This window comes from Gorilla gorilla, chromosome 10 (assembly GCF_029281585.2).
Source record: "Gorilla gorilla gorilla isolate KB3781 chromosome 10, NHGRI_mGorGor1-v2.1_pri, whole genome shotgun sequence".
NCBI classification, from domain to species: domain Eukaryota; kingdom Metazoa; phylum Chordata; class Mammalia; order Primates; family Hominidae; genus Gorilla; species Gorilla gorilla.
In genome coordinates, this window is record NC_073234.2 from 85,753,156 (window position 1) to 85,768,731 (window position 15,576).

Sequence of the window (15,576 nt, forward strand, 5' to 3'; positions counted from 1 at the left end):
ATGCCAGGACACCTGGCTAGTACTTTTTTTTATTTTTGTAAAGACGGGGGTCTCACTATGTTGCTTAGGCTGGGTCTTGAACTTCTGGCCTCAAGTGATCCTCCCACCTTGACCTCCCAAAATGCTGGGATTACAGGTGTCAGCCACTACACCCAGCTATAGTTTTCTTTTCGAAACATAGTTTTTCTCTCCAGTTCCTCATTTCTACCAAAGGCAAATCACAGTAGGACAAATCTAAGTTTTAGTCCTTTTATGCTTGGCCTGTGCTCCTTTGGGACACACACAGATAATTCAGGATAATCTCTCTATCTCAGGGCCAGCTGAGTACCAGCCTTAATTTTATCTGCAGTATTGGTTCTCCTTTGCAATGTAATCTAAATAGTCACAGGTTCCAAGGGTTAGGATGAGAACATCTTTGGCGGCCCATTATTCTGCCTGCCACATGAGGATACTAAAATATAATGAGGATAAAAATAGTACCTACTCACAGCATTGTACTGAGGAAAAGTACATTCTAGAGTTGTTACTTATCTTTGAGTAAGAATTTAAATATGAGCATTTATTATTATTAATAACAATCTATATTAGTTTGCTAGGGCTGCCTTAACAAACTACTGCAAAGCGAGTGGCTTAAAACAACAGGAGTGTATTGTCTGTCAGTCCTGGAGGCCAGAAGCCTGAGATCAAGGTGTCATCAGCGTGGTTCCTTCTGAGGGCTTTGAGGGAAGAATCTATTCCATGCCTCTACCCTAGCTTCTGGCAGTTTATTGGCAATCTTTGTGTTCCTTGGCTTGTAGATGCATCACTTGATCTCTGCCTTCATGTTCACATGGTGTTTTCCCTGTGTGCATGTCTGTGTCCAATTTTCCCCTTTTTATAAGGACACCAGACACATTGGATTAGGAGCTCATTCTACTTCAGGGTGACGTCATCTTAATTAGTTACATCTACAATAATCCTCTTCTCAAATAAGGTCACATTCTGAGGCGCTGGGGGCCAGGACTTTAACATATGAACTTTTGGGATATTTGGCTTAACCCATAACACAATCCAAAGGATAGGACTAGGACCATAGGATGGAAGGCATAGGAAGAGCATCACCATTTTCAGCTATTTTTTAAATTTTTTTTTAGAGATGTCTCTCTCTCTCTCTCCTGCCACCATATGAAAAAGGTGCTTGCTTCCCAACTTCGCCTTCCACCTTGATTGTGAGGCAGCCAGGTGGGTGAGCGTCCCTGCAGAAACTCCAACCTGCCGGCCCACTGAGGTGGAGCCCCGGGAGGTTCACACCCTTTGCAGCAGGGAGGAGCCTGGCCCCTCCTCTTCCTGTTTGGAACCTGGGATTCAAATGGCCTGGCAGGAAGTGCTGTAGCAGAGGGACTCTGGCCTTGCGAGAGTCACTATTTCCCCCTTTTTTTTTGCTTTTTACACAGTAAAACCCTGCTTTACTTCCCTTTAAGTCGTCTGTGAGCCTAAATTTTTGTGGCTGTGGGAAGGACAAGAACCCCATCTTTAGCTGAAATAAGGAAAAGTTCCGCAACATTTTTGGCACACACCCTGGGGGCTCCGGAAGTGGTGAGTGAAATGGGAACTCAAAACCTCTCACTGTTGCTTCTGAGCCTTGTTCATCCTCAGACTTCTGAAGGTGGGGGAAACCATGTCCCCCCCCCACCCCTCTTCACTCCTGGGCCTTTTCATGTCCTCCTTCCTTTTTTGGGACCGACTGGGGAACAGAAGCTCCCTTCTCCCTTATCTCCTTACCTCTCCCTTACCTCCAGGGGCTGAGATGCATGGACCAAGGGTCCGGCATAGCTGGTTGGCAGTCCCCACCCCACAGAACTGCTGGAGCCTTCTCCTTTCCCAGTCAAGGGGTTTTACTCCATCTGACAGTAATTGAGCTTTTCTCCTGGTAGAGGAACCACTTGCCTAAGAATAAGAGATTCTTCCCCAGGCATTTTAAAACTGTTCCTTTTCTTTCCCCTTCTCCACCCTGTCAACAGTTAACCTTTACAGTTTTTCCCCCCCATTTACTAGGCCAAGCCCCCAAACTATCACTGTTTAAATTTTCTGTAAACCTTTAATTATGAAAAAGGATTTGTGGGGCTAGTCTTAGGCTGTGGCCAATCTGGTGTGTTTTGCATGTCTATATGGTTTGTGCTACAAGCCTCCACCTGGCTTTAAATCCTGGGGGCATGGCCAGTAACAGCTTGGCAAGGCTTTGTTTAGCAACCCTGCCTTAGGGGATGAGCCCTCTCTGGTTCCTTATCTGCATGTTTTTTTTCTTTCTTTCTTTCTTTTTTTTGTTTTTTTTTTTTTTGTTGCCCAGGCTGGAGTGCAATGGCGCGTTCTCGGCTCACCACAACCTCCGCCTCCTGGGTTCAAGCGATTCTCCTGCCTCAGCCTCCCGAGTAGCTGGGATTACAGGCATGCACCACCAGGCCTGGCTAATTTTGTATTTTTGTAGAGACGGGGTTTCTCCATGTTGGTTAGGCTGGTTGCGAAGTCCCAACCTCAGCTGATCCGCCCGCCCTGGCCTCCCAAAGTGCTGGGATTACAGGCGGGAGCCACCGCGCCCAGCCAATCTGCATGTTTTCTTAACCCTGTCTCTTAAAGAACCCTACCTAGCGACTGGGCTTTCTCCTGTGTGTGTGTGTGTGTTGCGTGTAATGTCTAAAAAGAGCTCTGATTAATTTGGCCCAAAGACAAGCGCTTCCCTTTTTAAAGGGAAGTTAAAAGCTGTGGAGCCTTTCAGTTCATGTAACTTTAATTTTTGAGAAATAAAAACAGCCCTAAAGACTATTGGTAAAATGCAGGTCACATGCAAGGTTTGCTAAGAGTTTTGAGGTTATGAACTGCTTTTTGGGTTTTGAGAACTATTTGACTTGACGGTTTCACAATTGGTAAGGCCTGGGGACGTAGGGACCTAACCATACCCTTAATAAAGAAGGCAAACCTTGGCTACACTTAGCACACAATTAATACAACTAACCAATTTTTACGTTAAAATTAAAAATTGCTAGAAGTTAATTGAAACTACTAGAAATAGATTTACATGCAAGCTGTGTAAGAAAAGTAAAATGCATTTTTTTGTAAAATGTTTTATATAAGAAGGCATGGAAATGTAAACTCTTGCCTAGGGTTAAATGATTGCTTTGAGTTAAATTAGGAAAAAGCTGAAGGTTCAAATAAGTAGTGGAAGAATTGTGGAAATTAATCTTGCAGAAGAGGTTCTCTGTGTGAACATATAGACTAAATTCAAAAAACGGTATTATATGGTTTTTCTGTAAATTGAGCATTGAAATAAAAGCATAACATGGTTTTCCTAAGGTGCTAATCTGCTCTTTGGCAAAATTTGTAAAGGATTATAAAAGGTTTTTTTGCTTCCTTAAAATTTCTGTGTCATTTTGGCAAAATAAATAGTTTCTGGTAATCTGGAACTCTATTTAAGTGCTTTAAACATATTTAACAGGTTTCCCCAAATCGAACTAAAATGATGTTCAATCTGCTTTAGGTTATATCTTGGTAAATAATGCTAACATGTGTTCTAAAATTGTGTGGGATTTCTAAAATTCTAATGTCTGAGTATATGCTATCAATTATAATTAAGGTTGTTATGTTATTGTACATCACAGAGATAACCAAACTTCTTTGTCATTTGTGTTTCTGACTGTAACTACTCTGGACATTTTGCTATTCACAGACAGTTGTTGTCTTCTTTTAATGATTTTCAAAAGATAGCTTATAATAAGCTGTAGGACTTTGACAGGTGCTCTCAAATACAGTCTTCTGATAACTTTGGATATTATGACATTGGAATACAGGAAAATGTACAGGACTCATGAAGAGCTGAAATGCTCACAAATATCAAGCAAAATAAGAGTTAACTAAATGGACTGAACTCAGGAACCTGAAGCAACATTTTTGCTTTTGCTTGGAATATTGTTAACCCATGTTTTGTTTTGCAGAGTCAAGGAAACTTATTTTGAACTATTTAGAACCTTTAATAATTTTATAAGGTATGCTGCTATGAACACAATTTGAAGCATGTTTGTTTGTCTCTGCCTGTTTCCTCTAGAATTTGGAAACTATCTGTGGGTATTCTTATGGCAATATAGTTGTTTGCATCAGTGCAATAAAAATCCATTTTTCTTTTGCAACAGTGTACAATTAGAGAAAGTAGTTATTTTACCAAGGCTTTGACTGGAAGGGTATGTTTCCCTTTAAGGGGTCAAGCTCGACTTGCAGAGCCAATAAAAGCGCCATGGAAAAACTGAACTCATATCCTTGTCTACACAGTCCCTGTACATTGTTCCTGACTTGTGGTCAGTAAAGAATGTCACTTTCTAACAGGTCCAGGAGCTCCAAGTTTATCTTGGGACCTTAAGAGGAAAGGATCACCCAACTCACAGGTGTTTGAGGATACAAACCCATAGTTGGGCTCAACTTTAAAAGGTCTTCTGTAAGATTTTTTGTGGAATAAACTTCCATCAAAGCCAATCCAAAAGGCTTATGTAGAAATAGTTATTCTTGCTGCACTTTATGCAAATAATCAGGCCAAGTACAAGACTAAAGTCTATTCTGCAAACCACTCAGTGCTATTATAATTTTTTTTATAACAAACATGAGGACTGGAGAGGGAGAAATCATGTTTCAAAACTTATCACATATTTATCATTAAATTCTAAACTCACTAGTTGTTTTAAAGTTTTCACCTACATTTTAGATTAACCCTACTTGTTCCTGTGAACCAATCAGCAATCTCTGGCTGCTGTTCAGAAAGAACAAAAGGGATGGGTAATGTAAAAATCTGGATCAATATTCTAGTTCTGAGCAATTATCCTGCAAATCCTGCAAGGCTGTGGGAATAAACAGGATGCCCGTTACTCAGAGGTTCCCTTTTGGGAAAGTAAGACCCAGGGAACTAACAAAAGTCAAGCATCATGTACCCAAATTCTAGCAAGCATAACTATAGCTACAAGTTATCTGGGTGTGTCACAAGACATCCTTTCCTCTCCCTTGTTGGAAGAGGACTCAATTCCACAGCTTCACCTTAGCATTTGGCTTGTGATAAGGAGTCCATGCAACCCCCCTGAGATACATTTTTGTCTCAGACTCAATTCTAAGCTTCGGGTCAAAGCCCTAGAAAGAAAACTGGATCTAATTCTGTGAAGAAAGTCATTGGTAGCTTGATGGGGATGGCATTGAATCTATAAATTACCTTGGCAGTATGGCCATTTTCACGATATTGATCTTCCTATCCATGAGCATGGAATGTTCTTCCATTTGTTTGTGTCCTCTCTTATTTCGTAGAGCAGTGGTTTGTAGTTCTTGAGGAGGTCCTTCACATCCCTTGTAAGTTGGATTCCTAGGTATTTTATTCTCTTTGTAGTAATTGTGAATGGGAGTTCACTCATGATTTGGCTCTCTGTCTGTTATTGGTGTATAAGAATGCTTGTGATTTTTGTACATTGATTTTGTATCCTGAGACTTTGCTGAAGTTGCCTATCAGCTTAAGGAGATTTTGGGCTGAGACGATGGGGTTTTCTAAATATACAATCATGTCATCTGCAAACAGGGACAATTTGACTTCCTCTTTTCCTAATTGAATACCCTTTATTTCTTTCTCCTGCCTGATTGCCCTGGCCAGAACTTCCAACACTGTGTTGAATAGGAGTGGTGAGAGAGGGCATCCCTGTCTTATGCCAGTTTTCAAAGGAAATGCTTCCAGTTTTTGCCCATTCAGTATGATATTGGCTGTGGGTTTGTCATAAATAGCTCTTATTATTTTGAGATACGTCCCATCAATACCTAATATATTGAGAGTTTTTAGCATGAAGGGCTGTTGAATTTTGTCAGAGGCCTTTTCTACATCTATTGAGATAATCGTGGTTTTTGTCTTTGTTTCTGTTTATATGCTGGATTACATTTATTGATTTGTGTATGTTGAACCAGCCTTGCATCCCAGGGATGAAGCCCATTTGTTCATGGTGGATAAGCTTTTTGATGTGCTGCTGGATTCGGTTTGCCTGTATTTTATTGAGGATTTTTGCATCGATGTTCATCAGGGAGGGATGTTGGTCTAAAATTCTCTTTTTTTGTTGTGTCTCTGCCAGGCTTTGGTATCAGGATGATGCTAGCCTCATAAAATGAGTTAGGGAGGATTCCCTCTTTTTCTATTGATTGGAATAGTTTCAGAAGGAATGGTACCAGTTCCTCCTTGTACCTCTGGTAGAATTCGGCTGTGAATGCGTCTGGTACTGGACTTTTTATGGTTGGTAGGCTATTAATTATTGCCTCAATTTCAGAGCCTGTTATTGGTCTATTCAGGGATTCAGCTTCTTCCTGGTTTAGTCTTGGGAGGGTGTATGTGTCCAGGAATTTTTTCATTTCTTCTAGATTTTCTAGTTTATTTGCATAGAAGTGTTTATAATATTCTCTGATGGTAGTTTGTATTGCTGTGGGATCAGTGGTGATATCCCCTTTATCATTTTTTATTGCGTCTATTTGATTCTTCTCTTTTCTTCTTAGTCTTGCTAGTGGTCTGTCAATTTTGTTGATCCTTTCGAAAAACCAGGTCCTGGATTCATTGATTTTTTTTGAAGGGTTTTTTGTGTCTCTATCTCCTTCAGTTCTGCTCTGATCTTAGTTATTTCTTGCCTTCTGCTAGCTTTTGAATGTGTTTGCTCTTGCTTCTCTAGTTCTTTTAATTGTGATGTTAGGGTGTCAATTTTAGATCTTTCCTGCTTTCTCTTGTGGGCTTTTATTGCTATAAATTTCCCTCTACACACTGCTTTAAATGTGTCCCAGAGATTCTGGTATGTTGTGTCTTTGTTCTCATTGGTTTCAAAGAACATCTTTATTTCTGCCTTCATTTTGTTATGTACCCAGTAGTCATTCAGGAGCAGGTTGTTCAGTTTCCATGTAGTTGAGTGGTTTTGAGTGAGTTTCTTAATCCCGAGTTCTAGTTTGACTGCACTGTGGTCTGAGACAGTTTGTTATAATTTCTGATCTTTTACATTTGCTGAGGAGTGCTTTACTTCCAACTATGTGGTCAATTTTGGAATAAGTGCGATGTGGTGCTGAGAAGAATGTATATTCTGTTGATTTGGGGTGGAGAGTTCTGTAGATGTCTATTAGGTCTGCTTGGTGCAGAGCTGAGTTCAATTCCTGGATATCCTGGTTAACTTTCTGTCTCGTTGATCTGTCTAATGTTGACAGTGGGGTGTTAAAGTCTCCCATTATTACTGTGTGGGAGTCTAAGTCTCTTTGTAGGTCTCTAAGGACTTGCTTTATGAATCTGGGTTCTCCCGTATTGGGTGCATATATATTTAGGATAGTTAGGTCTTCTTGTTGGATTGATCCCTTTACCATTATGTAATGGCCTTCTTTGTCTCTTTTGATCTTTGTTCGTTTAAAGTTTGTTTTATCAGAGACTAGGATTGCAACCCCTGCCTTTTTTTGTTTTCCATTTGCTTGGTAGATGTTCCTCCATCTACTTTAAAGTTCATATGGAACCAAAAAAGAGCCTGCATTGCCAAGACAATCCTAAGCCAGAAGAACAAAGCTGGAGGCATCACGCTACCTGACTTCAAACTATACTACAAGGCTACAGTAACCACAACAGCATGGTACTGGTACCAAAACAGAGATATAGACCAATGGAACAGAACAGGGCCCTCAGAAATAATACCACACATCTACAACCATCTGATCTTTGACAAACCTGACAAAAGCAATGGGGAAAGGATTCCCTATTTAATAAATGGTGCTGGGAAAACTGGCTAGCCATATGTAGAAAGCTGAAACTGGATCCCTTCCTTACACCTTATACAAAAATTAATTCAAGATGGATTAAAGAATTAAATGTTAGACCTGAAACCATAAAAACTGTAGAAGAAAACCTAGGCAATAGCATTCAGGACATAGGCATGGGCAAGGACTTTGTGTCTAAAACACCAAAAGCAATGGCAACAAAAGCCAAAATTGACAAATGGGATCTAATTAAACTAAAGAGCTTCTGCACAGCAAAAGAAACTACCATCAGAGTGAACAGGCAACCTACAGAATGGGAGAAAATTTCTGCAATCTACTCATATGACAAAAGGCTAATATCCAGAATCTACAAAGAACTCAAACAAATTTACAAGAAAAAAACAAACAACCCCATCAACAAGTGGGTGAAGGATATGAACAGACACTTCTCAAAAGAAGACATTTCTGCAGCCAACAGACACATGAAAAAATGCTTATCATCACTGGCCATCAGAGAAATGCAAATCAAAACCACAGTGGGATACCATTTCACACCAGTTAGAATGGCCATCACTAAAAAGTCAGGAAACAACAGGTGCTGGAGAGGATGTGGAGAAATAGGAACACTTTTACACTGTTGGTTGGGCTGTAAACTAGTTCAACCATGTTGGAAGACAGTGTGGCGATTCCTCAAGGATCTAGAACTAGAAATACCATTTGACCCAGCCATCCCATTATTGGATCTATACCCAAAGGATTATAAATCATGCTGCTATGAAGATGCATGCACACATATGTTTCTTGTGGCACTATTCACAATAGCAAAGACTTGGAACCAACCCAAATGCCCATCAATGATAGACTGGATTAAGAAAATGTGGCACATATATACACCATGGAATACCATGCAGCCATAAAAAAGGATGAGTTCATGTCCTTTGTAGGGACATGGATGAAGCTGAGAAACCATCATTTTCAGCAAACTATCACAAGGACAAAAAACCAAACACCACACGTTCTCACTTATAGGTGGGAATTGAACAATGAGAATGCCTGGACACAGAAAGGGCAACATCACACACCGGCGCCTGTCGTGGGGTAGTGGGAGGGGGTAGGGATAGCATTAGGAGATACACCCAATGTAAATGATGAGTTAATGGGTACAGCACACCAACATGGCACATGTATTCATATGTAAGAAACCTTTACGTTGTACACATGTACCCTAGAATAAAAAAAAAAAAAAAAACTGGATCTAAGGGATCCAGAGGCAGAGAGCAACAGAAGTTAAAAGGCACAGCGCAGGTAAGCGTGGCTGATTCCTGATGAGTAAGCCAACCCCCAGCTTCCTGTTGCATTGATAAAGGCCACAGTAGTATCCATGGCATAAATGAGGTCTAGGGAACTCCAGGGCTACTGACAGTAGGTGGGAAAGAGACATAAGTGAGAGTGGATAATTCCATTCTCTAGCCCCCCCTGCTTCATGGGTTTAAGCCACTTTGGCACTCGTGGTGGTGTCTGCCAAGGTCGCTGGGACTTGGGGATGCAAGGATGGAAGACAGAAAGAGGATGCTTTTCCCTCTCTCTCTTACTCTGGGTATCTGCTAGGAAGAGAAGAGAACCAGGTATGCCTGCTCCCCTCTTTCTAGGTGGGTAGCCATTCTCCTTCAGTCTGTACCCCTTTCAAATGCATGCTGAACCCTTGGGACTTCTTTTAAAAATGCCTTCCTTTTCCTTTCTTCCTCTTGGTTCTCTCTTCACTGATAAGAAATTGTGTCTCTGTACTATGGGATGCTTCCCTCAGATGCATCCTCCAAAATGAAAAGAGTTAATTTCCCAGACCTTAAATTGGTTGGCTTAGAATTGAGCTTAGGGGAAAGGAACCCAGAAGCCCAACATGCTGGTAAAAAGGTAAATTTTTTTTTCATGTCAGGCTTTTGGCCTCCCTTTCCCTGTGCAAACTGGTAAAAGGCCTCAGAATTTTTGAGCTGTTTTGTTTTGATAGATGTTTTTAATAACCCGGTTTGTCTGTTCTTGCCTTCAGGCCATCAGACTCCAAATGGTCATGCAACTGGAGCCTCCAACAATAACCCCTTTTGCCAGGAACCCTTAGACAGAACTCTGAGGGAGCTCTGACTGCCGTTTCCCCAAAACATTGCCCCCTGTCAGCAGGAAGCAGTTAAGATTGGTCTTCGTCCTTATCCTTAATCTATTGGCAGTTAGATGTACTTCTTATAGAAGGAGTAATGAGACAGTCAGGTGGGAGGGGGGTCCCTGAAGAAACTCCAACCAGCCTGCCCACTGAGGTGGAGCCTCAGGAAGTTCACGCCCTTTGTAGCGAGGAGGAGCCTGGCCCCTCCTCTTCCTGTGTGGAACCTGGGATTCGAAAGGTGGGTGGGAAGCGCTCTAGCAGAGGGACTCTGGCCTTGCAAGAGTCCTTGTTTCCCCGCTTTTTTTCCTCTTTTCACCCAATAAAACCCTGCTTTACTCACCCTTTAAACCATCTGCAAGCCTAAATTTTTGTGGCTGTGGGATGGACAAGAACCCCATCCTTAGCTAAACTAAGGAAAAGTCCTGCAACAATTGTAAGCTTCCTGAGGCCTCCCAGTCATGGTTTCTGTTAAGTCTGTGGAACTCTGAGTCAATTAAACCTCTTTTCTTCATAAATTACCCAGTCTCAGGTAGTTCTTTATAGTAGTGTGAAAACGAACTAATACAAGATCCTTATAGGTTCTTGATACTAAGTCTTTGTAGGATACATAGTTTGCAAATATTTTCTCCCATTCTATAGGTTGTCTGTTTACTCTGTTGATAGTTTCTTTTGCTATGCAGAAGCTCTTTAGTTTAATAAGATCCCACTTGTCAGTTTTTGTTTTTGTAGCAGTTGCTTTTGAGGGCTCAGTCATAAATTCTTTCCCAAGGCCAATGTACAGAATGGTATTTCCTAGGTTTTCTTCTAGGATTCTTACAGTTGGAGGTCTTACATTTAAATCTTTAATTCATCTTGAGTTAATTTATATATATGGTGAAAGGTATGAATCCAGTTTCATTCTTCTGCATATGGTTAGCTAGCTATCCCAGTGCCATTTATTAAATAGTGAGTCCTTTCTCCATTGTTTGTTTTTGTTGACTTTGTCAAAGATCAGATGGCTGTAGATATGCAGCTTTACTTCTGGGTTCTCTGTTCTGTTCCATTGATCTGTTTGTTTTTGTGACAGTACTCTGCTGTTTTGGTTACTGTAGCCTTATAGTGTAGTTTGAAATTGGGTAATGTGATGCCTGTGGCTTTGTTCTTTTTGCTTAGGATTGCTTTGGCAATTTGGGCTCTTTTTTTGGTTACATATGAAATTTAGAGTAGTTTTTTTCCTCATTCTGTGAAAAATAATGTTGATAATTTGATAAGAATTGTGTTGAATCCAAAGATTACTTTGGCCAGTAGAGCCACTTTAGTGATACTAACTTTTCCAGTCCATGATCATGGTGTTTCCATTTGTTTGTGTCATCTGTGATTTCTTTCAGCAGTGTTTTGTCATTTTCCTTGTAGAGATCTTTCACCTCCTTGGTTAGATGTATTCCTAGATGATTTTTTTGGTGGCTATTGTAAATAGGATTGCATTCTTGATTTGGCTCTCAGCTTGAATGTTATTGGTGTATAGAAATGCTAGTGATTTTTGTACATTGATTTTGTGTCCTGAAATGTTACTAATTTATCAGTTCCAGGAGGCTTTTGGTGATGTCTACTGGGTTTTCTAGGTATAGAATTACATAGTCTGAAGAGAGAGAGTTTGACTTCCTCTCTTCCTCTTTGCATGCCTTTTATTTCTTTCTCTTGCCTGTTTGCTTTGCCTAGGACTTCCAGTACTATGTTGAATAGAAGTGGTAAAAGTGGACATCCTTGTCTTGTTCCAGTTCCCAAGGGAAATGCTTCCTGATTCTTCTTTTTCAGTATGTTTGCTATGCATTTGTCATAGATGTCTCTTATTATTTTGAGGCATGCTCCTTCAACTCCTAGTTTGTTAAGGATTTTTAACTTAAAGGGATGTGGGTTTTATTGAAGGGATTTTCTGCATCTATAGAGATGATCATATGACTTTTGTTTTTTATTCTGTTTATGTGGTGAAATCACATTTATTGATTTGCATGTGTTGAACCAAACTTGCATCCCAGGAATGAAGCCTACTTGATCATGGTGGATAAGCTTTTTGATGTGCTGCTGAATTTGATTTCTAGTATTTTGTTGAGGAGTTTTGCATCTATGTTCATAAGGGATATTTGCCTGAAGTTTTCTTTTTTCATTGTGTCTCTGCCAGGTTTTGGTATCTGAGTGATGCTGGCTTCATAAAATGAGTTAGGGAGGAGTCCTTCTTCCTCAATTTTTTGGAATAGTTGCAGTAGGATTGGTGCCAGCTGTTCTTTGTATGTCTGGTAGAATTCGGTTGTGAATCCATCTGGTCTAGGACCTTTTTAGCTGGTAGGGTTTTTTAAATTACTGATTCAATTTTGTAACTAAATATTGGTCTGTTCAGGGTTTCAATTTCTTACTGATTTAATCTTGTGAGGTTTTGTGTTTCCCGGAATTTATCTATTTTCTAGTTTGGGTGCAGAGAGGTGTTCATAATATTCTCTGAGAATCTTTTGTATTTCCGTGGTATTGGTTGTAATGTCATCTTTGTCATTTCTGATTATGCTTATTTGGATCTTCTCTCTTTTTTTCTTTGTTTATCTAGCTAGTGGTCTATCACTCTTGTTTATCCTTTTGAAAAACCAATTTTTTGTTTTGTTTATTATTTTATGGATTTGGGGGTCTCAGTTTTATTCAGTTCTCCTCTAAGTTATTTTATTCTACTAGCTTTGGGGGTTAGTGAATATGGTTTGGCTCTGTGTCCCCACCCAAATCGCACGTCAAACTAATTCTCACCATTGGGGGAGGGACCTGGTGGGAGGCAATTGGATCATGGGGGCAGATATCCCCATAGCTGTTCCTGTGACGGTGAGTGTGTTCTCATGTGATCTGGTTGTTTAAAAGTGTGTAGCACTTCCCCCTTCTCTCTCCTTCTCTTGCCACCATGTGAAGATATGTTTGCTTCTCCTTCGCCCGTCTGCCATGATTGTAAGTTTCCTGAGGCCTCCCTAAGCCATTTCTCCTGTATGGCCGGTGGAACTGTGAGTCAATTAAGTGCCTCTTTTCTTTATAAATTACCCAGTCTCAGGTAGTTCTTTATAGCAGTGTGAGAACAGACTAATACAGTTAGTTTGTTGTTTTTCTATTTCTTCTAAATGTGATGTTAGATCATTAGTGATCTAACATCTTGAATTCCCACATGTTGTGAAAGGGACCTGGTTGGAGGTAATTGACTCATGGGGGCTGGTCTTTTCCGTGCTGTTCTCATGATAGTGAATAAGTTACACAAGAACTGATGGTTTCAAAAATGGGAGTTTCCCTACACAAGCTCTCTCTGCCTGCCACCATTCATGTAAGACATGACTTGCTCCTCCTTGCCTTCCACCATGATTGTGGGGTCTCCACATCTAGGTGGAACTGTAAACCCAATAAACCTCTTTCCTTTGTAAATTGCCCAGTCTTGGGTATGTCTTTATCAGCAGTGTAATAACAGACTAATAGTTTGGGATCTTTGTAATTTTTTGAAGTGGGTATTGATTGCATAAACTTTCCTCTTACTACTATTTTTCCTGCATCCCAGATTGATTGCTTTTAAAAAGTGTGAACGTTTTTTCCCTGATACATGGTTATCTATTTAATAAGATTAAATCTTTATCAAATAATTTCATGAAATAACTTTAAATATTTTGGTTCATTTTTAATAACATCAGGGTATATTATAAATCTATTGATTTAGAAACTCTGAATGGAGCCCAACCATTTTTATTTTAATAGTAAGCCCTCCAGGTAATTCTGATGCACATTAAAGTTTTAGAACTACTAGTATACAATCTGAACGCACTTGCTGTGAAGCCAGATTGCCTAGGTCTGAATTCTGGCTTTGCCATTTATTGCCAGTGACCTCTGTAAGTCTTAGTTTCGTATCTCACAGGATTCTTGGAGGGATTAGTCCATTAAAATGTCTATAAAGGCAATGAATGATGCTGGATACTTTTGAAATGTTTCCATTAGTATTGTATATTATTATTATAACTATTATATATGGAATCAATCCAAATTTGTTTGCTTGGTGCCTTGAAAACCCTGCTCTCAAGCAGCTCACAGTCCAGCAGGGAAAACAGAACAAATAATTTCAATGAAATATGCCATGGGCATGAGAAATGTCCTGTAGGTACAGACATAATGCCAGGGAGCAGGAAGTTTATGGAGATAAGTTAGGGAAGAAGTCAGCAGCAGGTTTTAGAGGCAAAGAGAGGGTCACTGCCTTTTTTAAAATTTAATTTTTTTTTTTTTAGTCTTCTGGTATGGTAAAAAATTTTAAAGTAAAAAAGGCGTGTAATCAGGGTTACAAAAATTGTGTAATTTACAAAATAAAGGATTTATTTTGTAAAATTTCTTTATAATGCATTATCGGTAGATTGATTTAATTATGGGACTGAGTTTAAAGTTATATGGAGCATGTCTTCATTTCCCATTACTGTCTGCATCTTTGTGACTCTACATTTAACTTTATTTGTAGATAAATTGAAGGGCTATATTCACAGCCCTTTGTGAGGGTGAGGCCTGGGCTAATAACCTTCCTTTTCCCACCACCTGTCACCCCCAGGATGGGTCCTGGGTGTTAGAGTAGAGACAAAAACCATTTTAGGGGAGAAAATGGAATATACAGGAGCAAAAATATAAAAAACAGCAATGTGCATTCTGGAAGTCACAAGTGATTTAAGTCAATGAAGCATAAATTGCAAGGAGAGGAGTGGTTACTGCTAAAGCTGGGGAGAAAAGTACAGGCCAAGTCATGACAGGCCTCATATGCTCATCAAGGAGCCTGGGTTTTGTAAATAATTGGGTGTCACTGGTCAATTTCTGAAGCATCATGGTCAGTTTTATATTTTAGATAAATCATTCTGGTGGCAGTGTGGAAGGTGGATGGAAGTGCCAGGCAGAGATACAGAGACCACATAAAGGACTTCTGGGTTTAGGAGAGATTATGGGACCTGAGCTCGGGCAGGACAGTGATACGGAGAAGGGTGGGCTGTCTAGAAGATTAATAGAAACAGTGGCACTTAAAGGCTTCCTGTTCAAGAGGTGTTAAGTAGGAAGATAATTGATCTTGAGACTTGTACAAAATCACACAGCTTCTGACTGGGTCTAGAATCTACCACTCTACCTTCAATCCTGTGCTTTTCTCCTTGTGCTATACTGCCTAGCAAAGTGCTTGCACGGCCTTGAGTGCTGGGGCCCTGAGAAGCTGCTCACAGAAGACCAGTCCAGGGACATACCAGTGGATCTGGGAAGGCTACCTAGTACATTGCCCGTGGTTCCCTTGTTGAGTTCTCCTCATTACTCCATTTCAATATGTCATGTATCTTTTGCTGGACCTCTGACTGATGTATCAATGTTCTCTTAACTGGAAGTGAGGAGTGAGCATTTCATCCCACCTTCCTTCCTTGCTCATGGCTGGGTTGAGGGATAGAGTGGCAGTGGCACCTTTGGGACCCTGGGCTTCCCATCCTTATTCTTGCTCTTCATGACTTGGGTAATGCTTAATTTCTTGTCTTGCATATTCTGAACAATGTTGAAGAAACCTGTTTCTCCTCTCCTTTTCTCCAATGGCTCAGCAATCATTTGGGCCTGACTTTTATATACTCAAGTTATTAGAATCTCTTGAGTTGGGAGCTAAATGTTAGGGCCCATTTCTTCCA